We start from the raw sequence: 26,512 nt of genomic DNA on the forward strand, positions 1-26,512 counted from the left end.
CACTAACAAAGTTCTTTGGGTTGAATTTCCTAGGTTTTTTAAGAGGAAAAAAAAATCCATTGCTTTCAGATGTCCCTTCAACCAACAATAATGTTAACACTCCTAACCTGCACTCTTCATTGCTTTGCAAAGAATGGGAGAAACTGAGGCACACTTTCCCCTCACACAGTCACTTCCCTCCCTGGGTGCAGCCCCGGGAGAGGAATCCAAACTTAGGGAAGTGGCTTCACCAAGCATCTCGCAAGCTAGTGGGAGAACTGGCCATAGAACCTAGCCTCTTGAGTCCTTATCCAGTGCTATATCCACTAGGCCACACAGCCTCTCCAGGGCAATCTTCGCTAGCTATGCACAGATCCTGTAAACAGACCCAGACGAGCAGGGTCAGAGCCTCACCAGGGCTTCGTCCACACAGATCCGCTTGCAGGATCCCAGCCCTTGAGATTTAATATCTACTGCTCAAGCTCAGCATGTGATTTTCAACCATTCGTACCTCAGTCACTAAACCAAAAATATTTGGTCTCCAACCCAAGCCAAGGCCACAGTCTCCAGGAAGGCCCTGGAGTCAAACTCAGTCGACTTTGCCCTGAATACGGCTGGATATTTTCCCCACCTCCAGTGACTCAAAGGTCTTTTGCTCAAATTTTCCAAAATAAAATAACTTAAAAAAAACAACAATTTCCTTCAGTCAAACCCCCCAAGCCTGGAAAATTTCTGCCCCAGACAGTGCATGTTTTGGAAAACTGTCAACATCCAAGGGCTCGTTTGGATTAAAACATAGAAACAAAATCTCTCAAAGCCTTTTCAAAGAGCAAACAGCACGTTCTGGTCCAGTGTCAGACCCCATTTCCCCTTCCCCCTAGCTTTTCTTCCAGACTAAGCACAGCTGCAGGCTAGAACATCAGTTGCAACAATGTGTCTCCTTTTATCACCCAAAGAGAGAAACACAGTAGGTCACATGCACACACTGCCATTATAAATTAACCCTGTAGTTACTGGACTAAAGTCCAGTGACGTGCAAAGCATATGTCTAACCTTCCTAATATCAGCATTATGAGCCCACCTAACTCAGCTGTCTCCTGTACATTCAGATAATCAGGCTCTTTCCTTCACTGCAAGGCCCAGCCTGCTCACTGGGGGAAGGAGAGAGGTGTTTTGGCCCACACACAGGCAGGGCCACCCAGAAGGGGGCGGGCAAGTGGGGTAATTTGCCCCAGGCCCCCAAGAGAGTTTTCAGGGGTCCCCACGAGAGTTTTCGGCAGGTCTTCAGTGGTGGTCCTTCAGTGCCGCCGAACACACCCGAAGCGAGTGAAGGACCCTCTGCCAAGATCCGGAGCTTCTTCCGCTCCAGGTCTTCGGCGGCAAGGGCTTCTTCCTCTCCGGGTCTTCGGCAGCAATTCAGCAGTGGGTCCTTCACTTGCTCCGGGACCTGCCGCCGAAGTGCCCCGGAGACCCGGAACAGAAGGATTCCCACCGCCGAAGACCCCAGGCACCCTGAATCCTCTGGACGGTCCTGCACACAGGTCTGTTTGTGGCCCCCTCACCCATACACACTCAGCATCCCATAGGCCCAGTACTGCCATCCCAGCTAGCACTGCTGGGGCAGTGTGGTTCCTGGCACTGCTCAAACACAGCACCCTCTTCCCTAGTGCTCAGCAAGGGGCCGGGCTGGGGTTTGACCAGCAAACAGCAGATCCTGATTGGACCCATGCACTGGTGGGGGGGAGGGGGAAAGAAGTGCCAGGACTCTCCTCCAAAGCCCTGGGTGCAAGGGGGATGCCCCCAACCTGCACCCCCCCAACGTCCCCCAAGAAAACGGAATTCAATTCAGCTCTCTGACTGCCCACAACACAACAGCCACTTCAACACTGCGTTCCTAGCACCAGGCCAGGGGCACAGATGCAGGTCGCGTTCCCTTCCCAGAACTGGGCACCCAGAGCCCACTCCAGGGGCACAGATCCAAGTCGGGTTCTGTCCCAGCACCAGACACCCAGAGCCCACTCCAGGGGCGCAGAGCCAGGTTGGGTTCTCCTCCCAGGGACTGCACCCAGCCCCTGTTCCATGGGACAGGGATCAGCTTCTGAAATTCTGCTTTCAGTTTCAGCCTGGGGAATCCAGCCAGTGGGGCACACAGCCAGATGTAAAATAAATCCTTACCCCAGCCCCCAGGACATCCTGCTACTCCCCACCCCAGCTCTGCACTGCCCTTCCCCCAAACAAGAGACATCCATTAGTCAAGTCTCCCCCATCCCAACCACCCCCCCTCCAGCATTCTTCCCCCCCCCCCCAACTGGTGATGCCGGCTGAGCTAATGGGGGTGGGGCTTTAACCAGCTCCCTGCTTCCCAGAGCCAACCAGCCAATGGGGGAAGGGGGGTCAGGGTCAGACCAGGCAGAGACCAGATTAAGGGATCTCTGCACAATGGCAAGCCCCACCAGGCCAGACCCCTCCCTCCTGAGTGACCCTCTACAGCTGGGCTCTGCACTCTCTTCCCCAAGGCTGGCAGGCAGGCCAGGGCTGGTAATCTAGCATGAGGGCACAGCAAGACCCAGTTCTAGCTCTGGCTACAGTGGGCTGGCCTCAGCCAGGGGGCTCTCCCTGCAAGCTCCTCTCTGGGGTCTGTCCTGTGATGGAGACAAGCTGGAGCAGCTGGGACACCTGCCCACCCCCTCCCAGCCACAGTCCCTCTGGAACAGCATAGCCTCCTCCCTGCAGGAGCCAGCACCAAGAGAGGCTGCAGAGGGTTGCTCACAAACAAGGGATTTCACTGCAGGAAAACTCCTGCCACCTCCACCCCATGGCACCCTTGGGGAGGGCTGGGAGCTGTAGCCCCCGGCAGCCACCTGGGTGGGGCAAACCTCACAACATCTCTACCCAACTCTAGTGCTCCCTAAGAAGCTCCAAGCAAACATTAACCAATACAGCCCCAGGCTCATTATCCCAATTAGGAGGTGAGGGAAACTGAGGCACAGAGAGGCGATGGGATTTGACTGAGGTGACTGACACAGAACCCAGGAGTCCAGGCTCCCCCGCTTTAACCACTAGACCCCTTTCCCCTCCCAGAGCTGGGGACAGAATCCAGGAGCCCTGGCTCCCAGCCCCCATGCTCTAACCACTAGCTCTCCCTCCCTTCCGCCTGTCCCATGTTAACACACTAACACCGCACAACAGGATTTTGCCCGCGCCAAAGGGAAGGAGAAGAGTTAGGCAGCACTGCAGCTGGTATCCAGTCTCATCTGATTACTCAGGCTGAGAATCAGTTTTCAGATTCCCCTCTCTCCCCCTCCATTTTCATTGGCTCCTCACACAAGATCACCTGAAGTTGGATTTTTTTTTAAGAGATCAAAATTGTCAACAGTTTTTCAGTAAAACTGTTTTTCAGTAAAACAGTTTTTCAGTAAAACTGAAAAACCAAAACAAATCCACTTCCTTGCACAAGGGCATGTTCTATCCAGACTGCTATTGAGGGGGGAGTCTGCAGACCCCCAAACTCTGCTCTCTTCCCCCCTTTATCTGCATGAGACCAGTCCCTTGGCAAAAAGTCTGAGTAAAGATTCCCTAAGATACCCATATTTAGGTGCCTGTCTTTGAGGATCTGGGCCTTGGAGACTCGGTGAATATAGATGCTTTTCACGCAGGTTGTAAGTATGCTTGCTGTGTTGGCACCCACTTTGCTGACTTCTAGCCTTTCAAACTAATTCAAGATGAGCATGGGAAAGGGGCTACACACCTTCAATTTGCATAGCTCACAAAGAACATTTTTAGAAATGACTGTGCAGATGGCATTTTAATCCAGTTAAGATCTGGCGTATTTTTGCCACAAGAGAAGTGCTCTGTTGGACAGGCTGAAGGGAAAAAGGAACATACTTGCACAGGAATTAAATGGTTTTTGGCAGGAAATTATTACAGAGATTCATCCTATAACAAAATGCCGGCTTCCCAGAGACTCCTCGACTTGCTTACTTAATGTTCCCACAAAGCATCTACCTTTTAAACAGAATGACAAATTTATTTCTTTTTTATTGTTATCAGCAAGACTTTGTATTGGAAAAATGTGATTTCTCTTCCTATGGAATTGTGGTATAGTAAAATATGAACTGGCCTTGTCACGGAAAAGCTTTCACATGCAAGAGACATTGAAAAGAAGATAGTTATTTAGAACTTGGTCATCTTTTTTTAGTGTACTCAAAGGAGGAGGGCTCCCCAGCCAGCAAGCCAGGTTCTTTAGCCAGGTTCTTTGACTATTAATCTGATCCTGAATAAGTAAAAAGTAATGTATGATATAGTATGGCAATGTTTTATTGTAACTTTGCCTTAATAAAAAGTTTAGAAGACAAACAAAAGAACTAATTCCAATGGTTTCCTTCAGACTTGGCTTGTTTGGCAGATCTCAGCAAGATCTAAAAATGAAGCCAAGTTTGAAAAAAAAAACAGAGGTGTGGTTTTAAATGTTAAGAATGTTCAGAGATCACTACTGACATGAGATTTTCTTTTTCCCCACTTATTTATCTTTAAACAACTAGGAAATTAAATGCAAAACTACATTCCACTGTTATATGCATTCAAGTCAAGAACAGCAAAAGTTCAGGCCAACCACATATCTCCTTTACTCTGCCTCCTTGGGTCATTTGCATTATACCGTCATGCCCACATTCTCTTGGATACAAGTGTAGCTGCAGAAATGAAAGACACAATGTTATCCTGGGTTATGAGACTCTACAGTTGAAAGTTGTGCCAAAATGCAAGCACCTACAGGGGCACAGTTGATGGAGAACACAGACACAGGCACTTGGTTAAACTGTTCACTCTGATTTGGGCATGTCCTGACTCTTGATCGATTTGTTGTGGAATGTGTAAGCTGCATGATTAGCCTTGTTAATGGATGAATAAGGGTTGCAGTGTTAGCACGGATCCCGCAGCCCCTCTCCAAACCGGACACAGACTTCCCAGTCTTCCTAGGAACACCAGATATTCGCTACCTCATAGAGCACTGGCACGGCCTCTGCAGCAGGGCAGAGATAAGGACCACGCGACTGTGTGTTAGAGACCATGGGGAGCCACTGCAGGGCGATCCTCTCTCTAAGTGTCGGAGAGGCACTTGATGACCTCCCAGGAGTGCAAAGACAATGCAGGGCACCTCACTGCATGCCGCACAAAGACCGTCCTATCCCTCAGGATGAAGGCCAGCTTGCCACCCCCACCCTTCTCCCATTGCCTCCCCCATAGCACTATAAAATTATCACACACATGAAAATAGCTGGTTGGGGGAAGGCCGTGCGTCCAGAGGGATCCCCCGCATCTCCTGTAGCCTGGCTGAGTGAGCAGGTTGCACACCAGCAGAGCAGATGCCAGCCCAAGTTGCCCCATGTGGAGTGGGGAGGGGCATTCTGCCATATTGCACAGAGAGAGAGTGTGTGTGTGTGTGTGAGATCACCAGTGCCTCTGTGATGGCTCAGATACAACAGCCCCCTCCAATGCCCCCTTCTGAACCCCCAACACACAATCCCTTCTCTCTGTCCTACTTGCCCGTCAGGGACCAGCCAGCCAGCTGAGTGTTCCAGCCCTGTGCCCGGGGGTGGGGGCGAAGGGGGGCTGCTCCGAGCACCAGTGTTGCAGAGGAGAAAGCTCTCACAGTGCCAGTGCCAGAGACAAGGCAGGAGCCGAGTGGAAAAGCAAATGACTTAGGGCCTGATCCTGCCTCTTATGGAGTCATGACAGGTAGGCAAGGACTCCATTCCCACTTGTAAATAACCTTGTAATGCAATGGAAGGTCTACCCTGGAGTCCCCAACAAGCTGACCAGGTATGGAGACCTAGGAGGGCAGGCATGAGATGGATCCTGCCACAAATGGGGAGAGAGGGGCTGCTAGGCCCACCTGCTGTGGACAGCAGCAACAGCCCCCGGGAGGGGACCCTGTCAAGGGCTAGTGGAGGAGGCTGCATTTAAAGGGGAGAGGGAAGAGAAGCAATACACAGCATCAAGGAACATGCCAGGAATGGCCACACTCTGCTCCACCTACCAGCTCCCCAGGTCGCCCTGCCACTCCAGCACCCATCCAGCTGCCAGGCTGCAGGGCAAGGCCACGAGTTTCTGCCCCAAGTAGCCACCCTGTTGATCTAGCCTGTGCCACTGTCAATGCTCTGGGAAGGAGTCTCCAGCCACGTGTTCGTTCCGTGGGAGGTAAAATGGGGAGGGGGGTTGCTCTTGGAGTTGACAAATGATTTCTCTGCCTGCTGCCTCAGAGCTGCTGATGCCACTCAATCCCGACCCACAGCCACATGCAACCCCAGCCCTGGGTTTTCCTGGCCACAGCTCTGCCAGGGCCCCTCAATCCCGGCCTGCAGCCCCTGCTAGCCCAGTTGCGGGCCTTCCACAGAAACTCCAAACAGAACCAGTCTATGTGATATAAACACTGGAATCGCACTCCTCAGCCGGTGCCCATAGCAGAATTGGGCATGCCAGACACGGGGCAGGAGGGAGTAGGACAGAACAAAGGACTGAGGTACAAGGGGCAACATGACACAAATAAGCACTCAGCCTGGAGCTGCTTCATCCCTGGCTGGGATTGTGGAGGCAAGAAATCCCCTGATGGGTCCTTCTGGAATAAGCTGTCCATGGGGAACATCCCTTCCTGACCCTGATCAGCAGCTGCCTCATGCCCCCTAGCAGGCAGGTGTGTATCAGTGCCAGAGGAGTGCATGGTGCCCCTCTGGGTCACAAGAAGCAGATAAGAAAGGGTTATGGGGCTGGGAAGTCAAGGCAGCTGGAGATACCAGGTGACTGGGCCCAGCTGCTTTATACAGCCAGCAGGAAGACGGGGGCTGGGAGGGCTAGTAAGTGGCAATACCCCAGTTTCACACAGCAGCACCATCCTCTGCCCGGCCACATTATCCAGATACAAGGTCAAGTCTCTTCTGTCAGTCATTACTCTTGCCCTCAGTGCTATCCAACAGCCGTGAGTTCCACAGGCTAATCATGTCCTGGGTTGATCTAAGGACAAGCAAAGGTTTCTGGAGCAGGTCAAACAAGTTAAACAGCATTAGAGCTGGCAAACACTTAAAGTGTCACCCAGGCGGTAGCACAGGTGCCTCCGTGTGCGGCACTCTCCTCTGCGAGTCAGGGATGGCTCTGCAGCCAGGAGGAGTGGTGACACTGAGGGTCCTACCCACTGTGCGGAGGAGGCGGACTCACCAGCGCTTTTTGCAAGAGGGTGGGCACTAAACCTGCTGTCTGGCCCAAACCTCCTCGCTGAGGGGAGGAAGAGGTTCCTGCCTGGCATCATGTTGCTGTGCATGGCACCATCCCAGAGGTGGCCCCAATGTGTCAGAGTGCCAGCTGCAGAGAGCTGGGGGATCTTACCCCCAGGAGGTCCATTTGCTGGGGAGTAGATCAGGTGATGGGGATCAGCACTAAGCTTGCATAGAGAGCCCTGCAAGGTGACTTGAGCACTGCAGGGGTGATCAGAGCCACTCCGGTACCACAGCTAAGCCTGGGAGGGGCTTGGACACAGTAGAGGGGATGAGGGAAGGTGCAGGGTGTGCTTTGTGGCAGGGGTGTAGTCTGCTTGGCTCCCCCAGCTCTTCTCCTTTGCCTGGGCCTCAGAGAGTGTTTGTGCAGGGGCTCCCCTGCTCAGACAGGGCTTTGGCCTGGGACAGTGGAGGGTTGAGTGAAGCAGAGGGAGGGCAGGGGATCAGGCCGCTCTCCTGGTACTGCAGGGACATGGCAGGCCCAGGCCCAGGCCCAGCCCCAGCCCCAGCCTCACACCAAGCCACAGCGGGGCATATCAGGCTACAATGCAGAAGGGGCACTGGGGGCATCTGTCTCCAGGTCCTGGGGTTCCCACCCCGCTTGCAGCCAGGCCCTTGCCTCCCTGCTCAGCCTGGGGAAAGGTGGGAAGGGGCAGCTGGCAGCTCTAGCAGGGGCAGTGACTAACCCTTCCATGGGGCCGAGTCATTGGCAAGGCCCCATGGCCTGCGACCGGCTCTGTGGGGGTAGGCCACATCATGATGCCCAAAGCCTGGGGCCTTGGCATGGAGCCCTGGGGGGGCTCTCTGCCTCCCTGCCTACATGCCAAGGTGGCACTCTGCCCAGGACTGGCTCTAGGCACCAGCAAACCAAGCATGTGCTTGAGACGACACATTTTCAGGGGCAGCATTCCAGACACCTTTTTTTTTTTCTTTTTTTTGTGGCGCTTTGGGCGGCAAAAGACTAGAGCCGGCCCTGGCAGCAGCGCATCATGCGTGGGGGCGCAGTTCACGCCACGGGAGAGCAGCGCCCGCACCTTGTGGCTGGGCCAGGCAGGCTCTGAGTGGGGGACACTCGGGCTGGGGGGAGCTGCTGTAGGTGCCGCAGGGTGTCCACTCCCCAGCACCATAGCCGGGGCTGCGCAAAGTGGCCCAAGCTGCCCAGGGACTGCAGCAGGGCGGCCAGAAGCAGCAACAGCAGTGGGGCCTTAGAGAGCGGGGCACTGCCATGTGGGGCCCTCGTCCCACCCTCTGGCGCTCCGCTCCTTCTAGGGCTGCCCTGCCCCAGCTCCTCAGCTCCCTGCCAGGGCAGTCCCCCAGCTCTGCCCTCCCGGGTCCCAGCCAGTCCTGGAGGCAGGAGGCCTGGCTGGAGGGACCCTGGGCTCAGGCACAGCCTGGGAGCCCCGCTGCTTATCCTGACACTGCCAGCGCCGGACTGGCTGGAGGCAAGGGGGGAAGCAGGCAGAGTTAGCACTGGTGGCAGTGAGCCCAGGGCTGGGGTGGCAGGGGGTGCACGTTGGGGGAGGGGGGAAGAACCGATGGTTGGGGCGGCATGGGGTGCGGGTGGGGTAGGTTAGGAGGGAGAGCCCAGTGCTGGGGTGGCAGGGGCTGCGGGGCAAGAGAGAGTCCAGGGCTGGAGCGGGAGGGGGTGCAGTGTGGGAGGGCACTGATGTGTGTAGGGGTGAGAGCCCAGGGCTGGGGTGGGGAGTAGCTGAATTTTTTTTGTTGCTTGGGGCGGCAAAAAAACCCAGAGCCGGTCCTGACTCTGCCCCCATCACTTTTCTATTGCTGTGCCTGCCCCATCTAACCTGCACCTGTGCCGAGCCCTGCCCCAGCTCCCTGGCACACAGGGGCACCAGAGCCTGCTGGTAGATCCTGGGACATTGTAGCTATCAGACTCTGGTTGCCCTGATGGGAGCAGGAGCCAGGAGGGAGCCCATGCACTGGGCATGCTGAGCCTCATTCGGGTGCTGATGAGTCTTACCCCTTCCCATGGGGCACCAGTGCCGTTTCAGACCTGGGTGCCATCCATCAGCAGCTGGCCCCTCCTGCACTCTGGAGCATGGCCCAGTGTCTCTCCCTCTCATTACTCCCACAGCTGGCCTGTGCTATGGCAGGGCAGAGCTCTGCAGGGACAGCCACGATTGCCTTGGCCCTACTCCCGCTTGGCTGCCAGCACCTGGAACAGGGCCATGGCACATCCTGCAGCTTTGACCGTGGCACGGGCACCGCATTCCCATGGTGGGGTGTGTGGGTGGGGAAATGCGCTGTCCTTCAGGAGCTGCTCCCAGTTGAAACCAATGTCCTGCTGTGGACAAGTTTAAACCAGCTTCTCTCCAGCATGGGTAGCAGCTGGTGGTCTCTCAAACTCCAACTCCAGGCCAATGCTTGGCAAGAAAGGGACGTCATCAGCACCGGCCCAGGGAGGATTCTGGAGAGCAGAGAGACAAGGGGAAAATGCCCCCCTGCCCAGCAACATCTGGGGAGGAGGACAGCTCTGTATGTACATGCTCACCAGGAAAACTGAGGCATGGCGCAAGATCCTTGCACCCAAGCCCCCTATTAGCCACCAGGCAGGGATGCCAGTTTTACAAAAGGCTAATGCACAGGCTTGTGGCAAATAGCAGAAAGAATCCAATCCCATCCCCTCCCCATCCCAGGGATGAAGAGCTAATCCATGGTCTTGAAGCAGGGTGGCAGGGGTCCTGAGCCTGCCAGGGCCCCTGCAGGTGCAGTACAGGATTAGGGGGTGGGTAAGTGCTGGGCCCCGGTAGCTGGCTGGGGGGTAGGCGAGGGGCCGGAGCGCAAGATGTGCTGCAGGCCCCTCCAGGTGGACCTGCCCTGTGCTGCCTGGCGCTGACCATCTGCCTGCGCATAGCTACCCTGCAGCGCACATCTGTGCCCTCTGTGCTTCTTACAGAATATGTTCCTGGAACAAGGAAACAGCCTGTTCCTTCCCAGAGATTATAGCCCAGGAGGCACCGCAGGAGACGGCAGGGGGGGCCGACCTGTGAATCAGCAGTAGGGCATGGGGCCTCCTCCCTGCACCTGGGGCAGAGGCGAGCTTTGCAGCCTTAAACCCTTCCCTCTGCAGCAGGCCTGAGGCCCTCTCTGCTCCTGTAGGAGGCCAGTCCTGGGAAACAGCAAAGCTGCTGGAGGCCAAAGCACACGGAACCACCCCACTGCAGTCCTCTGTGGAGCTGTCAGCAAACCCACCCAGTGGTAGGGTGCATGGGGAGAAGTGGGGTAGGTGCCCTGGCACCCCCAGAGCCACTGGCACCTTGCCCGCAGAGGAGGCCACTGAAGAGCAGGACAGAGACTGCAGATCCTGAGGTGCACTGAGCCACTAGGCTCAAGGGAAGCAGTGCCGGCCTGGAGCTAGGGGCCTCACGCTGCAGGCATCCGGCTCAGCCGCTCCATAGACTCATAGACTCCATGTTGGCAGTTGCTGATGAAACCCGCTCTGGCGTGTCGCCCCAGTGTGGGCTTTAATCCTGAAGCTTCCCTCCCCACCCTGCTGAAGTGGGGATCCCCGGGATCTGCACGCACAGGCCTCCGTGCATGTGGGGTCATGGCCAAGCTCACAGGGTTTAGTGATTTCTAACTGGGACTACTAACTTATTCCTCCTGCTGGGAGCAGCCGGGACTGGGAGCTTCCCCCCACAGCCAACTGCCCTGCTCCCCACAGCGCCCCCTGCTGGGGGAGGCCACAGCTGGAGTAGCCAGGAGCTCCCTGCACTCCCACACTCTTTCCAGCAGGCCCCCTCTGTAGCTGGTTTTGGGGCAGGGGTACTGTTCCGGGGAGGTTCCAGGGCCTGGGATGCTGCATGCTCCGAGGCCTGCAGGGTGGGTGGGTGGTGAGGAGAAGGTGCCTCCCCCTCCCCCACCAGGCACAGATTCTAGGACTCAGAGCACAAGGTAAGGAGCAGGGGCCCAATGGGCACAGCCCTCCCTGTCCCCCAGGGCCAGGCTGTCCCAGGTGGGAGAGATTATCAGCACCAGGGGCCCAGGCACCTGGAAATGCAACTGCCACTTCCTGGGGCAGTGGGGGAGGAGAAGGGGGGCACTCCCGGATGTGCCTCGGTGTCTGCAGTTCCTGTGCAGGCCCCGGTGGTCTCTATGCTCCCGCAGCAGGGCAGAGCACTGTAGTCTCCACATACAGCTGCTCAGCTTAGGGGGAGGGGTGGGAGTGTCACCGAGCAAACTGTGCCAGGCACAGTCCCATGGCCCCTTCTGCTAGGGAATCCCCCCTCGCCCCACTAGGAGAGAGTCCCCTCTGGAGTGTGGCATCACAGTGGCAACGGAGAGGTGCCTGCAGCCCACAGGAGAGTCAGACCACCCGCACACCTAGTCAATGGCTGATCTACAAAAGGGGGGCGGGGGGAAATGGTAAGAGGAGGGCACAAGGGTGGGAGCAGCAGGAATGGGGTGACATTAAGGCTGAATAGCAGAACCGCTGGCTCCTGGGAGAGGTGAGTACTTTGGAGCTCCTGCCTCGCTTTCCACAGCGCTCCCTGCTGGGAGAGGCCAGGGCTGGAGTAGTCATGAGCTCCCCGCACTAGTGCTCCGGCCCTGCTCCCTACAGCACCCCCTGCTGGGAGAGGCCAGGGCTGGGGTAACTTGAAGCTCTCCCCACAGCAGCGCTCCTGCCCCCATCCTGAAAGCTGCAGGGCTGTCTCCGGAGATGCTGGAGCAAGGGGATTTTGAACTGGGAGCACTGAGGCAGCATCTGAGCCTTGCGCATTGGGGAGCTCCCCATGAAAAGGATGCAGCATCCCTACCCAGTGCCTAGGACTTGCCATCTCTCTGCTCCCTACCCGTGTCCCTCTCCAGCCACTCTTTCTGCTGGGCAGCCTGGTGCCAAGGGACGGAGCCATGCAAGTCACTCTGTGCACTGTGCTCTCAGCCAAGAAGCAGCCGTGAGGCCTTTGTGTGCAGCCAGGCAGGGAAGGTAACCTGATCCTGGAAAGGGGAGACGCACCCCAGCCCTGCCCAGCAGAGCCCAGCTGGCAGCCTGCCAGGAACCCAAGAGCTGCAGCTCTTTGGCATGAAGTGCAGATGGCAGCTGCCCTTGTGTTTAACATGGAGGTGCAGGCCCTGGCAACAACAGCGTCCAATGGCACTGCCCTCCCTGAGCCCCACCACTTGGTGAAAGAGGGGCAGCATGCTGGCCCAAGGGGCAGACACTTGTGCTGCCCAGCGGCAGCTCCAGCAGAAGCAGGACCCACACTGTGCGGGGGGATAACACCAACAGCAAAGCAGGGGACTCTGGGGGGCTGGGTTCCTGCCCCATCACAGCAGTGGGACCTCCTCAGGCAGGGAAGCGAGGACATGGGCATAGGTCCAGCATTGAGACATGGCAGCGGTGCCTGGGCTCCCTGGGTTTAATCACAGGTAGAGAGTGTGGCTCTGCTGACCATGGCAACCCCACGAGTGCTGTGTGCCCAGCCATGCCATCCCCTTACCACCTGCAAACTCCTCCAGGGCCTGGCATCAAAGCCCCTTGGCCAGGGTACCATGCACAGGGCACTTCATGAGGGAAAGAGTGGGTGCAACACACTGCGCTATGGCTATTGTCCGTCTCCCTGCAGAGGGCCGGGCATTAATCCCACTCCTGGGCCAAATGTTGGGCCTGGCTAGAACACCCCCTCCTGCATCCTCCACCAAAAACCCTGCAGCCCCCACCACACACACATTGCAATGCCAGCCCTGATCCTGGACCTCATTATCCACTTCTAGTGACAAGGCAGGTGTCCAGCTGGCTCTCCCAGAGGTTGTGCAAGTGCTCACAGGAGCCAGAGGCAATTAAAGGCAGCAGATCCAACCCTGATACGCCACGGGGGCACAGAGCTATGGGGAAGCCGCTCCAGGGCCAAGGACTCGGCCGAACCCGGGTTGGAACCGGATGGGCCCAGAGTGCAGGGTAGGTGCGGTAGCACCTCCCCTTCCAACACTCTGCAGGAGGAGGGGGCATACACAGGCCAAATGGGGATGGCTAGAGAGTTGCATGGCTGGATTTAGTGCTGGTCGCAGGAGCTGGCTGGAGAGCCCTGGACGCTAGGCAGATACAGGCAGAGTAGTCTGCTTCCGCCACCATACCCCCCCCTCCCCTGGAAAAACCAGCCAGTCTCTGGGGCCAGAGGGTCCTGGAATCCTGCAGAAGCTGCCAGTAAAGGGAAGCTGATGGGGCAGTACCATGTGTGCTGAGAACACAAGGGGCTAAGTGAACTCCACTGCTGTCCCCAGCTCTCTAGGTCCTTCTCTGGCCCAGCGCGTCGGAGCCTTGCAACATATTGATCCAGTTGGCATCTGCCAGGCTGTCTTAGCCTTCACACCCTCGGGGTTCACTCTGCAGCAGTATTCTCACAAATGGGGGGCCCTATCATCCTAGTGGGGCCCAATCCCATAGGGGAACTCTGAGCAGGCCAGAGAACTGCCAGTCCCCACAGCAGGAGGGCCGGACACAGGTGAGGCAGGGCATCCCAGCACTGCACAGGGAACGAATGTGGGGGGAGGCGTAAGAGAGACATTGAGCTGGAGGAGGGACAGAGAGAGGCTGGGCTGCCAGGGCATAGCCCAGCCAGGGCAGCTGGCCTGGCTGAGGTGCCTGACCCCAACAGATGATTCTTGGCTGGGTAGCCCAAGCAGAGGGAGGCACCAACCTCCGGCCTCTCAGCTGCTTAGGTGCCTAGGTCCCACTCCTGGGGCAGGCCTTCGCTCTTTAAAAAAAAAAAATCAGCCATTTACAGCCTAGAAACAATCACACATGGCTTGCACACACTGTCCCTGATACACACACATGCTGTCTCATGCTCTCCCAGTGACACACAAACACTCCAGTATCTCTCCCCCTTATCCTGTAAATAACAAAGCTGATCTCTTTGAATTAGAGTTGGGGGGAGGGCACCGGGGGAGCCCAAGAGTCTCTGGGAGCCCCTGGGGATGGGGTGGGGTGGCTGGGACATGGAGTCACTCACACCCACAGCAGCTTTTCAGGAGCCTGTGTTGCCCCCATGGAGGGGCGGGGGGGGGGGGGGAGATCATGCTAATCATTACAGAGAATGCCAGGAATGAGCCTACCAGCCACCCACTTAACACTCCCTGCCTGGCTGGATCCCCACCCCACTCCCCTGTGGGGCACTCACACACCCCTAGGTAGGGGAAGGGGAAATCACAGGGACTTTCCACACTGCCCCTCCCCCCCAGGGTGGGGGCTCTGCAGTGACTTGCTCTGCTCTCAGCCTGGGGCAGTGGCTGGTATTAGGGGCTCCACCGGCGCAGCGTTCACTTTCCAGGACCATGGGACTCTCCCCGCCCCCTCCCCCCACACACGTGTACATCCAGTGCTGGGCAGGCTCCATCCTCATAGGACAGGATGCCCTGCTGGGGTCCCTGCGAGGGCCGCAGGAGATCAGGAAGCACAGAACCCAAGCCTAGGGGCTCAGGCTGGGTTGGGGCCCTGGTGCCAGCTGGCCAAGGGGCTGAGAACAAGGTTGGGGAAGGTAACGTCTGCTCTCTCTGTGCTCCATGCTACTCTGGCACTGGCCCCCATTGTGGCCCCCTGGCAGCACCCAGCAGCTCTCTATGGCTCCGCTAACATTGAACAGTCAGATGCAGCAGCGGGATGGGACAGGGAAAGGGCAACAGGCAGAGAAATCAGCAGGGCAGGGGGCAAGGCCAGGGGGCAGCCTTCCACCGCAGGGAGCGGGCTGCATATGGGCTGATAGCACCAGGGCAGCGAGCGGAGCTGCACCCAGATGGGCAGGAAACAGAAGCCACAGGTATAGTCATTCCAGGGCCCATGACCCCACTGCAGCTGGTTGGCTGGCAGGGGCATGTAGCCTCCTGCCCGGGGACCCTACTACCCTAACTCGCTACAGGGTTCCTGGTCACCCTCACACACAGGGGCAGGGTACCGAGTACTGGTGATGCTGGGCCCCATGGAGCTAAGAAGAGTCTCTCCCTCCCCCAGGCCTGCCCCAGTGGGGCTGGGGTAATTCCAGGCTGATGGCTGGGTTTCTGCTGTAGGCCAGATGCAGACACTTTCAGTTCCCTCTGGTCTCCGCTCCTGGTGGGAGGTGCTGAGCCCCAGCGCGACTGTGACACCCAGCCAGACACACAGTGGCTCAGATCCAGAGCAGCTGAGCCAGCACTTGGCTGTCCCTCCCCCAGTGCAGGGTATCTGATCTGCTCTGACCCAGATTCCCAGGGGCCTGAGACACTGCAGTCAGGGAACAAAACAACGGGCCGGCTCCATGTGTGGCCCCTGGCCGCTCGATCGGCTCTCCCCGCCAGAGCCGCCTCCTCTGCAGAGCCCACCTGTTGTTTCCAATCACCCTCCAGCAGTGAGAGCACACCCCTGTCCTTCAGGGTCCTTAAGTGACAAGGCAAGATCTGAGGTGCAGTCACATCGCAGCCAGGTCCCCTTGAGCTGGGAGGGGTAGGGAGGAAAAAAATGTGCGCCCTCGCTGTCCCAGCCCCCTTGACACAAAGGTCTCTGCCAGAGGGACCCTCCCCATCCCACCCCAGATGGTGGCCTGGAAAGCGATGGGGTCAGACTTCAGGGTCAGAGGTCCCCACTGGGTATTTAAGGCGCTATCTTAGGTGGCACAACCCTGCCCTCCGGGGCAGGATGCTCCCCACCCCAAGGAATGGGAGTCAGGGTCACCTGGATGCAGCTTGGAATTTTACTCACAATTCCATTCCCAGGTCTACCCCCCCCTTCCCCCCAGGTAGGAACAAACTATGGAGGGGTAGGCCCCGATTCCCCCACCCCACGCCTAGGAGCAGCAAGGAGAGATGGGCCCAATCCCCTCAGGGCCTGCCGGGCAGACCCCTCATGCAATGGGAGCTGTTAGCCCAACCCCACCCCCATAGGGAGGGGGTACCTCCCACTCAAAGGGACTGGCTCTGCCATCAGAGGCTCCTTTGTCATGGAAAAGAGTGTGTGTGCTGGCCCCAGGACCTTTCACCTCCACCACCCCATGGCAGTGCCCCAGTGGGGCAGGGTCTTGTTACACACACGGGGCGTGCACACACTCCTCCTCCTCCAGGGCACATGCACATGCATGTGAGACCCTCCCCAGGCACACACACCAGGACACACGCAAACTCATGATCTACTCCTACTGCTCCTAGTCCAGGAAGGGCCATGGCCATGAGAGGCTCCAGCTGAGCAGCCCCAGGGAAGTTTCTCTCCCCGGTTGCCCGAGGCCCTGTGATTCTGCTGGTGCAAGTTAAGGCCTCCCCCCCGCAGGCTGGCTGGGCCATGCTGGAAACTGGGCTGGAATCACAGCCTCTCCGACTGGGGGACTCCACCCACCCCACCCCTAAGGGATCTCTCCCCACCAGGGCACGAAGCACTGGGTGGCCTGGCACCAAGCTCCGGGCACGGGCTGCACGGGAGCTGATCTCCAGTCGTTCTGACATTGGCTGGGGAAGCAGCTATATATCCGGAGCCACTGCAGTGTATAAATCCCCACTTATCCTCCTGGCCTGGAGCGAGTGTGTAGAAACGGCAGGTTGGTTACGTGTTCCAGAGAGGCTGCTGGTTTCAGGAGCCTGATGCAAGGCTCCTGGGAGCAAATTTTCTGAGACACTGGGCCCTCGCAGCTCCCAGTCAGTGAAAACATCCACTGTCTGGATCTCAGAGGACCAACAGGCAAAATGGACTGTGCTGGGACACTGACTTAGGATGCTGATAGACTGGGATCCAGTCTCTGCATTAAGCTAAATAGATGGAACTCCTGGAGTCTCTCACTAGAAGGCAGGTTTTCTAAACCCTGAGTCAGTCTCCTGGCTCTTCTCCACCCCTCTCACCAATTTATCAACATCCTCCCTGAATTGTGAGCACCAGACCCGGACACAGGATTCCAGCAGTGGTTGCACCAGCGCCAGCTACAGAGGAAAAAGAACCACTCTGCTCCAACTCCACATTCTGCTGCTTCTGTAACCCAGGATCACAATAGCTCCTTTTGGCCACAGCAATGCACTGGGAGCTCGGGTTCAGCTGACTGTGGGGGTACAGCACCTGGCACAAAAGGCAAGGACTAGCTAAGCCATTACAGGAAGATTGGCGCAAGGGCTTCCCCATGCCCATAGTACCTAATGCCGGGCACCCACAGCACCCCAAGCCCAAGAGGGCAAAAAGCAGAGCTACAGCCCTGACCCCCCCACCCCAACACACACACACACGGACCCAGTAGCCTTCCCCATGAGCTGGCCTTCAGCCAAGGATCTCCAAGCCCTTTCCCAACAATAAAGTATAAGCACCCCATGTTACCAATGCAGATGCTGAAGCACAGAGAGGTGTCTGGGCTCCCATGCTCACATTCACAGAGGTTCTAGACACCAGAGGATTCGGGGATGTTTCCATTCCAAACCTGCCTTCTCAGTTGCTTGTAACTTTTCAGTCCAAACTCACTTGTTGGCTTTTTTTTGGGCAGGAGGGCGTGGGGGGTCCTCCAACCAGGGAAATCCAGTGATGACTTGGGGGGCAGAGGGGAAGAGTGGGTCATTCACAGATATTTTTCACTCCCCTTGCTAATGGAAGTGATACGTTCCCCAGGGCCCACACATTCCCTCTCTTTTAAGATCCAAGAGCTTGACACTTTCCCCTTGGCAAACACAGCTCAGTAACCTGGCTCTGTAGCGCTCTCTCTTTGGCTTTGCAGCCAGCCACTTGCGCACCGCCTGATGGCACAGGAATGCTCTGGCAAAGGTCTACAGAACAAGCCACGGTAGAGCAGGTACACCATCACCCGGGGGGTGACAGATCATGGGATTCTCTGCAACAGTGACTGGAAGCGTGAAGGCAGCGGCTTGATTGCCTTGGAGTTTAACTACTAAGCAGCTCTGTGCCTGGCTAGCATTCAGAGGGGACACAGTGGCATGAGACTTGTCCAAGATATGGTTTAGCAAAGGTTGGAGACCCTCTGTTTCCCATCCTCCCCCAAGAGAAAGCATATTGCCCTTTGGTCTGTGCATGCCCTGTCCTGTGCTTGCTTTCTCGGGGCCCTCATGGGTCAAGATCAGACTCATCATGTGGCTGCCGGCATTTCAGCCCGAGTGGCATGTCCATACAGTCCCAGCCACCAAGAGGGGCCAGGTGCTGCAGCATGCTCACTGATCGCAGGTGAGGGGCTGTCACATGGTTGCTGACTGCTTGTTTTCTCCGATCTATTGGCAGCCAGTTCCATTGCTTGACACAGCAGGACTAATTCACTAGGGAGCAAGACTAATGACAGATGGTCTCCACTGCCCACTTACCTATGGCTGGCCTGAGTGCATCACTTCACATTCCCTTACTCCCCTCTCCGCCCTTCAGGCTCAACCCAGCCTCTGCTGTCCCCCCACCTCCTGCCAACCAGGCAGCCAGGGATGCAGCACACCCTGACCTTCCAAGACACTCACCCGGGGCCCGCCCAACATTATATAAGCGGGTGGGTGGATGAGCCTCTGCTTAACCTAGTTACCTAGTGAACTATTTTCAACGCACACCCGAGCCAACATGCAAGCTGTGAACCTGCCAGGACAGCAGACACTGCACCCAGATACAGAGTCAGCCACTGTTCTAGCAACAGCGAGGGGCAGAGCAGGGGACCTGGGAGAGTTTCATCTGATTACAGCAAGGAAGGTTTGCAGCAGAGGCCAGGAAGCAGCATCTGCCCCATTTCTGGGCTTGGGAAAAAGGGCCTTCCAATGAAAGCACAAGGCCCTGCTAGGGTCTGACTGTCTGAGGGCTCCATCCCCTTGGATGGCCGCTAGTGGGCCAGGCTTGGGGGCCTAGAGTTAGAAGACCTTCTCCCCACAGCCAACCCAGACTTCCAGCCCTCCTTCCACAGCTCTGCCCCCCTGCAGCCCCACATGCTAGGACCAGCATGTCTAGCCTCCTGCTGGGCTGGAGCCCAGCCTGAGCTTGGGGCTCCAGCAGAAGTCACACTGCGAAGGGGGCAGTCGTGAAGGAGCCAGGGCGTTTCTGGCAGGGCTGAAGCAGACACCAGAGCGGCCTGCACTGCCATGCTCAGGATGGAGTTCACAATCCACAGGCGTGGGGCAGAAAGTCTAGGTGGAGACGTCACTTGTCAAGAAGTCTCCCTCTCTTCCCCAGATCCCTCCTGCTCATGGAAATCCCCTGCACAGGACAGGAGGGAAACCACAGGAGTCTCTCAAGGGGGGGGGGGGGGAGATGTTCTCTGAGAGTCTTGGCCATAACAATCATCCACGCCACCTCTAGCTTCGCCATGGATTCCAGCGCCTGATTTTTGACCCTTCCCGTGTGTGGACGGGATAGTGAAGAGCCAACACACTGCGATTATCCTAGAGAGCTAGTCCACTGCGACAATACCTATGCAAAGTCACCGGAACGTGAGTCCTTTCATAGCAGTGGGATATGAACTTGCCTTGCACCATGGCTCTGGACCATCTCATCTGTGGGATCAGTGCTGCCAGCTCTTAGGAAACCAGGGAACAAAGTCACACCACAGCAGCAGGCTCCACCCAGCCTCCCCATCCCAGTGCATCCCACAATGCAAACCAACCAACCAACCCTTTCCAGGAGGTCATGCTACAGTGCCCAAGGGGTGGCGTCAAAGGGACAATAGATGGGCATGCCAGGCCAGGGCTGAAGCTAGCGGATTCTAGAGAAGACACTTAAGCAGAGGCCAGGCCTCCAGGAGGCTGGAGGAAGGTGGGATTTAGGAGTCCAGAGGTCAGGAGATATTCCAAGTGTGCACTGTGTTATGCTGATGGTTAAGGCTGGGGCTGGTCCCAACAAGCTGGGCCAATGGACCTGCAGCACTGCTGGCAGCCAAAGTGCCGGACCAGCCAGATTGCCTGATTAAGTTGCAGTCCTTGGTGTCCCAATGGTGGGAAGAGCGTGACCCTGCTCAGCCAAGCATTACCCAGCCATCAGGTGGCCACAGAGTGCAAACAGGCTTCTCGGGGTGGGGCCAGATACCATATTTCAGCCCCACAAATGCTCATCACAGTAAATATCCCTAGCCACACACCTCCACAACGAGCTCCCCCTCCAACCTCCTGACACATGTCCCCACCTGGCCTGGATCTCTGCCAAAAAAACCCAATGCACTGATACAAAGCCGTCCAAACGCTGGGATAAAACGGACCAGCTTAGAGACCAAACCACAAGAGACTCCTGCAGCAGTTGCCCCGTCCCCTGTTTGCAGCCTCTCAGTCCACCTAGCTGTGACAAACTGGGGGTTCTACCTGCACCACTTCTGAATCATGGCTGATATTATATTGGATCATGAAATCCCTGGTAGGAAAAAAACTCTGGGTATGTGGATCGCCCATCAGATAGCAGGGCTGGGCCCCCACGGTGACCAATCAGTACCCACAGATCCTCTGCTCAAAGTAAAACATCCCCAGAAGCCAAGGACTGCTGCTGCTGCTGGATCAGCTGCTTGTCCCCAAGGCCCCAGCAAAGCAAACAGCCTCTTTGGAGGGTCACAGCCACGCGTACCCCACAACCCAGGGGCCTGTGTCACACCAGAGGAGGAAAAGGCAACAAACACTACAATGCCAGATGCACCCTGCAGGGGCAGGCAGCCCCCACCCACACCACCTGGAGAGACTCTCTGTGCTCCCAACCCAGCATCCTCAAACCCAGGAAATGCGGTGGGTGGGTCAGGCCCAGTCGGGAGAAGCCAGCTGGACCTGTGATGGCCAGTCTGCAGGAGGAGAGATTCCCCCATTGCCAAAGGCGTACCAGACAACAACAAGAAGGCAGAAAACCTCTGGTGGCACTGATAAGCCATTGCTTGGGCACTGCTGGGCAGAAACCAGAAGCAGCCTGCAGCTCATTCACCTAAACCAACAGCCACAGAGACTCTGTCCAGGGCCTGAAAACCGGCTGGAACAGCCCGAGTGTCAATCTAGGACAAGCTCAAGGATTCCGCCCTCCGCCGGCCCAAGGCCTCTCCCTTCCCATCCATCTGCACTCAGCTGGGCCGGAGTCCTTGGCTGGAGCCAAGAGGGGGGAAGCCCCCAGACCGCAGGCACTGACTGGAAACCCCCAAGCCCACTCCCACGCAGACCAGGAAGCCTCGCGTGTGAATTCCCAGCAACTCTGGGCTCTCTGGCAGCTCTCGCCCCCCCGGTGGCCCCCCTTCCAAAGATCCCGGCCTCGGCCAGCGCCTGGATCAGCTGCAGATCTGCCCTCACTCTGCTGGCAGCCAGGCCCCAGGGCTGGCCCACAGCCCCCGACCCACTGCGGGCCCGTTCTTCCGGCTCCCTCCGGCATCCCCCGAAGGGCTCCTGCCCAGTGCCCACCTCGCCTTGCCCAGCCATGCCCGGAGCAGCGTCCCCCTTGCCCCCCCCAGCACTCCTTAGAACCTGCCCCTCACTGCGCAGGCAGCAGCAGCTGGGCGGCCAGCGGGGGCCCCGGATGGGGACCCCGCTCCCACCCCCCAGCTGGCATCCGACCCACCTCGCCCATGGCATCAGCTCTGTTGCTATGGAAACCCACTTTTCCTGGGCATCCATCAGCCCGAACCCGAATTCAACCGCAACCAGAAGCATTTAAAAAAAAAAATCAAACAAAAAAAAGACCAACAAAAATGGCAGCTTCCCAGGTGGGGGAGGAGGAAGCCGGGGGGAACCCTCTCCCCGCCCTGGAGCAGCCAGCTCCAGCGCCCCCGGCTTAGCCAGCCCCCCGATGCCTCCTTCCCCGCGGGCACCGGGCCGCTTCCAAAGGGTTTTCCTTCCATGCAACAAAGGAGACGGCGCAAAATATCCTCCCCTTCCCGCCGCCCCGGCCTCGGGGGGCGCCTTCCCCAGCCCCCGGCAGGCATCCCCTTACCCCAGCACAGGGGCGCCGCCCCCCCCCGCCTCGCCTCGCCCCCGGGCCGTGCCCAGCCCCCTCTCCGGCCCAGCCACTTACCTTCCAAGGAGACAAAAATGGCCCTTTGCCTTCCTCGCCCTCTTCCTCCCTGCGCGGCGTTGCGGGGGGGGGGGGGGGCTCACTGATCCTGCTGCTGGCCCGGCTCCATGGCTGGGGGGCGGTGGGGGAAGGGGGGAGCTCGGCGGGTGCAACTAACAAAGCCCCGGCTCTGCGGCCCCTCCGTGCCCAGCCTCCGCTCCTGCCGCTGCCTGAGCCACCGCGGGGTGAGTGAGCCGCTGCGCGCAGCTCCCCACCTCCATCCTGCCTCCCTCCCAGCTCCAATTGCACAATAGCAGCCCGGCAGCCTCATCAATATTCATAGCCTGCTGGGAGGCTGAGCCCTCCCTCCCCCACCCAGGCGAAAGCAATGGAGCTCCTATCTGCAGGCAGGGGATGGGGGGGGGAAGAGGGAGTTGGCTGCAGCCCCCCACCCCCACTCGGGGTGGGAAAGACAAACAAAGGGCTTTGCTCTCTGCTGGAGGCCGGGTTGGTGCACAGGGGCACTGGGATTTCAGCCCGCGCAGGGAAAGGGCGACTGCGCCCCCCCACAGAGGTTGCCACCTGTGCAGGTGGCCCCCTTTTTTGAGGACGGTGTTCTGGGGGCTCCACCGGCCTCACCATGAGCTTGGGATCATCCCATGCGACCTGGTTGCGTGCCTACCTCCCAGCCACCCACCCCTGGCATTGTGACCGGCCGGAGAGCGGGGCGATGTGTCCCAGTTAGGAGGCCTCGGCTACAGTTCCCCATGGGAGTTTGGAGCCTAAATAGCCTTGGGGATCCAGGCCTTGGCCCTTTTGCTGATGCTTTCATCTCTGGAGGGCCTGAACTTTGTTCCTCATGGCAGCCAAGACAATGCTGCCACCCACCCCTGATGTGTGTGCACCTGACTCCGCTCCCCAACACAGCACCTTACGCAATTCAGGCAAAACACCCTAGAGGCCCCGCATCCAGGCACTTCACCCTAACAGTCTCCCATGCCCACCATGTGCTGTCGCCCCCACACAATTCCCAGATGAAAAGCACAGCTATATATTATTGTTATGAACACAACACCCCCATTCCTCCCCCACACCCATGATACACCCCGCATTGCCTGAGCCAAGCTGAGCTGCCATGTTCTGTACAGTAGAGATTCAGGTGCAGTATACTGTGGAATCAGCTCTGAATGTAAACTCCCCCAAAGCCCTTAGCCCCTGGTAGCCCCATGGACCAGCAATGACATAGAATACTCACAGGCATAAAGCCCCCTCTGAGTAATAGCCTGGGGCAGGGGCATGTCAGATGATGGGGGCAAGAGGAGGTTTGACCAGGGCAGTCCTTTGACCTGATGTTTTCCTGCCGCTGCAGCACCCCTGGTGCTATGATGGTGGAAGATGCACAGGGCCCAAATCAGCCCCTGAACAGGGGAGGCAGCACCGCAGGGAAGAACCCATCCCCCTCTCCTGGGCATCACTGCTCCCTAGAGGCCATTAGGGACAGGAGCTTTCCAAGGAGCCTGGAAACTCTGGCCTGTTTTTATGAAACCTGGCCACATTCCTCTTTGGGCCTACACAGCAGCTTCAGTTCCCCCCTGCTGGGGTGCCTCAGAGCTCATGCGCAGGGGATCCTATTGCAGAGCCTCAGAGGAACAGCTGTCACCCACTCTGACAGGCGAAAGTGGAACATTTTACCTCTTTTTTTCAAACGGTTCCTGTTCCTTCCTGTCACTTAATTAATCTGGTTTTCCCCAGAACACGATCTGGGTGTCTCCTGGGATCGGATTTGTTGTTTGCTTGAGTTTGTTTCAACGGCATATTTCATCACTATTTTATTTTCCAGCAGTGCAGACAAAGAGTCAGGGAATGTGCCCACACACACACAGAGATATGGTGCACTGGCTTGGAATACAGTTTGGTGTAGGATTTTGGTGCTCTCCATGTGCAGATGCACGAGCCTTTCCCCGTACAGAGGTGTCTCTGTTGTAAGCTGTAACATGAAACAAATGGGTGCGAGGGTGCCAGAGTGCCAGCCACAAGCCACCGGGGCTCTCAGAGTAGGCCCTGGCTGATCCGCAGTGGAATAGTGCACAGCACTTCTGTGTGATTTCTCATTAGGGTTCAGAATGAACAATCAAGGGACACCACTCTGTTTCAGCACCATGGATTGAGTTAGTCGCCCATGGATGTTGCAGAATAAATGCAGGCATAGGGCTTGGTGGGATGATGATGTTATAGGCCTCTCCAGTCCCACCTTTATACTTCCTCCACCTAGGGTGACCAGATGTCCCGATTTTATAGGGACAGTCCTGATTTTTGGGTCTTTTTCTTATATAGGCTCCTATTATCCCTCACCCCCAACCCAATTTTTCACACTTGCTGTTTGGTCACCCTCCACCTGCCTTTTCCTCCCCTCTTTTTCACTTCCTTGACTCCTTGGTATTAGCACCTCTGGAGACAGCAGCCATGCCTATTCCCAGCGGAGGGTGCTGCTGCCCGTTGGTTTGGGAGTGTAACATGGGCCAGAGAATTTTATCAGTCACCTCTTCATGCAGCCCAATACCTTGTGTTTGGCTAAACCATCCTCCAGAAAGGCAGCCAGTCTTGATCTGAAGACATCAACAGAGGTAGAAGCCACCACTTCCCTGAGGAGTTTGTTGCGGTGGTTATTCACTAGCACTAGTACAAATTTGTGCCTTATTTCTCATTTTAATTTGTTTGGTGTCAGCCTCCAGCCATAGGTTCTTGCTCTGCCTTTCTCTCTATTAGCACCTGGTGTTTTCTCCCTGGGAAGGGTGTTGTGTGTTTGTACAGCACTGGGCACAAAACATCCAGGACAAGGGCTCTGAGGTGCTATGAGAATACAAAGATTGAATAATAATAATACTCACACTGCAATCACATCACCTTTTGAGCTTTTTTTGACAAGCTGAACCCTATCCAAATTTCCAACAGACTGAAGGTCTATCCAAGTTCTGGCCCAGAGTCCCTAGTCATGGAAGGACATCTGACCACACTACAGTATTATTCTTAACTCCCTTTCTCCCACAAGTCCATATCTTCTGCTCTCTCCAAGATTCCTACACTGAGAAATAAAACCAAGTATTTGATAAAATGTTCACTCAATTTCACCTTTAAAAGGTAGACCTTTCGTATAGATTTTACTAAGTGGGATAAAACTCTAGTAGCAGAGCAGTAATGACACCTTGTAGCCATTTGCACTGCCACCATTAGGTTCCAGAATCAACAGCCCTATTAAATGGATGCAGCACACTGCTTCACATGGGCTGGCTGCAGACTCAGGAATGCAGCCTGGTCTCACACAGACGCTTTTCTCCTTCCCACTAAAAAGGGCTTTGCTTGAATGAAAGCTGAAATCTGGCAGGATGTACTGGATACTTCACTCCTGCCCCTCCACAGGAGACCTTCATTCAGAGGAGGGCAGGGGCTCTGAGGCAGTTATTCCTACTGGCCCTGGATACAGGAGAACACGTTAATTTTTACCCACTGTTAAAAGCTGAGACAAGAGGCACCATGTCAAGGCTGTGCTCACTGCCCAACCCCTGATGTGGCACTGCTGTGGTATGAAGCCAAGACCTAGTGATGTGAGGATGTTCCCTCCCTGATCTGCCCTGGAACAAATGACACCGGACTCCAGAGCAACCACTGAAGCCGCTGCATGCTGCGGCAGGACTTCCAGGGAACATGTATGCAGTGCAGACTCGCCCAGGGTAGCTCAGATCCTTGGACCTCACTCCTGAGTCAACAACAACGGGGGAAGGAGGGGCATTTCCAAATGTTGGATAATGCATGTTGGAGAGGGCCCCAGTTGTTTCTCACACTGTAAATTCAGGTCTAGTCCCAGAAGGCCCTGTAGATGTCTGGAGATCTGGCAGGGTTACAATGCCAACTAAGCTCTGACTGCTTCAGACCACTCGCCATTCTCTCAAATGCCTGCCCAACCCTTGGGGAAAAAGCTCTCTGCTCCCTCCAGAGAAAGGCTGAGAGAGCTCTAAGGAGACCTCCTGCAAGTTCATCTCAGGCCTTTGTTCGCTATCAGACAGCAGCCAAGAAGTTGCAGACTTGTTATTTCCTTCGCAGGTCACCTTTCTGGAACATCCCCCTCCAAGCTCACTCTCCCTCCAGGAGACTGTTGAGCAGACCTGGGGTTTGCTGTTGCTGTTACCTCCCTGGAAATCCCTCAGAGAAACAATGTTTCCAAATCTGTCAGCAAATGTTACATTATTTGACTCTCTCAATCCCTGCCTGGAGCATGAAGCCAAGGCACAACTGGGCCAGCGCAGCAATTTTCAAACAGAGAATAAAGCCAATTGTACATGGGGAAAATGACCAGGAAAAAAATCTTTGTTAACTTCTATGTGTCACCTACCTT

General features: G+C 56.8%; 1 protein-coding gene across 3 annotated transcripts in view; it reads right to left on the reverse strand.

Moving 5' to 3' along the window:
- The window catches only part of ZMIZ2 (zinc finger MIZ-type containing 2), a 47,961-nt gene extending 25,536 nt beyond the window's left edge, over positions 1-22,425 (reverse strand). For all 3 annotated transcript variants that reach the window (XM_030551755.1, XM_030551752.1, XM_030551753.1), the window contains exon 1: positions 22,144-22,425. The gene's annotated coding sequence lies outside the window, so the exon portion shown is untranslated. The remainder of the gene's footprint in view (positions 1-22,143) is intronic.
- Positions 22,426-26,512: the final 4,087 nt, after the last annotated feature.

This window comes from Gopherus evgoodei, chromosome 2 (genome assembly GCF_007399415.2).
Source record: "Gopherus evgoodei ecotype Sinaloan lineage chromosome 2, rGopEvg1_v1.p, whole genome shotgun sequence".
NCBI classification, from domain to species: domain Eukaryota; kingdom Metazoa; phylum Chordata; order Testudines; family Testudinidae; genus Gopherus; species Gopherus evgoodei.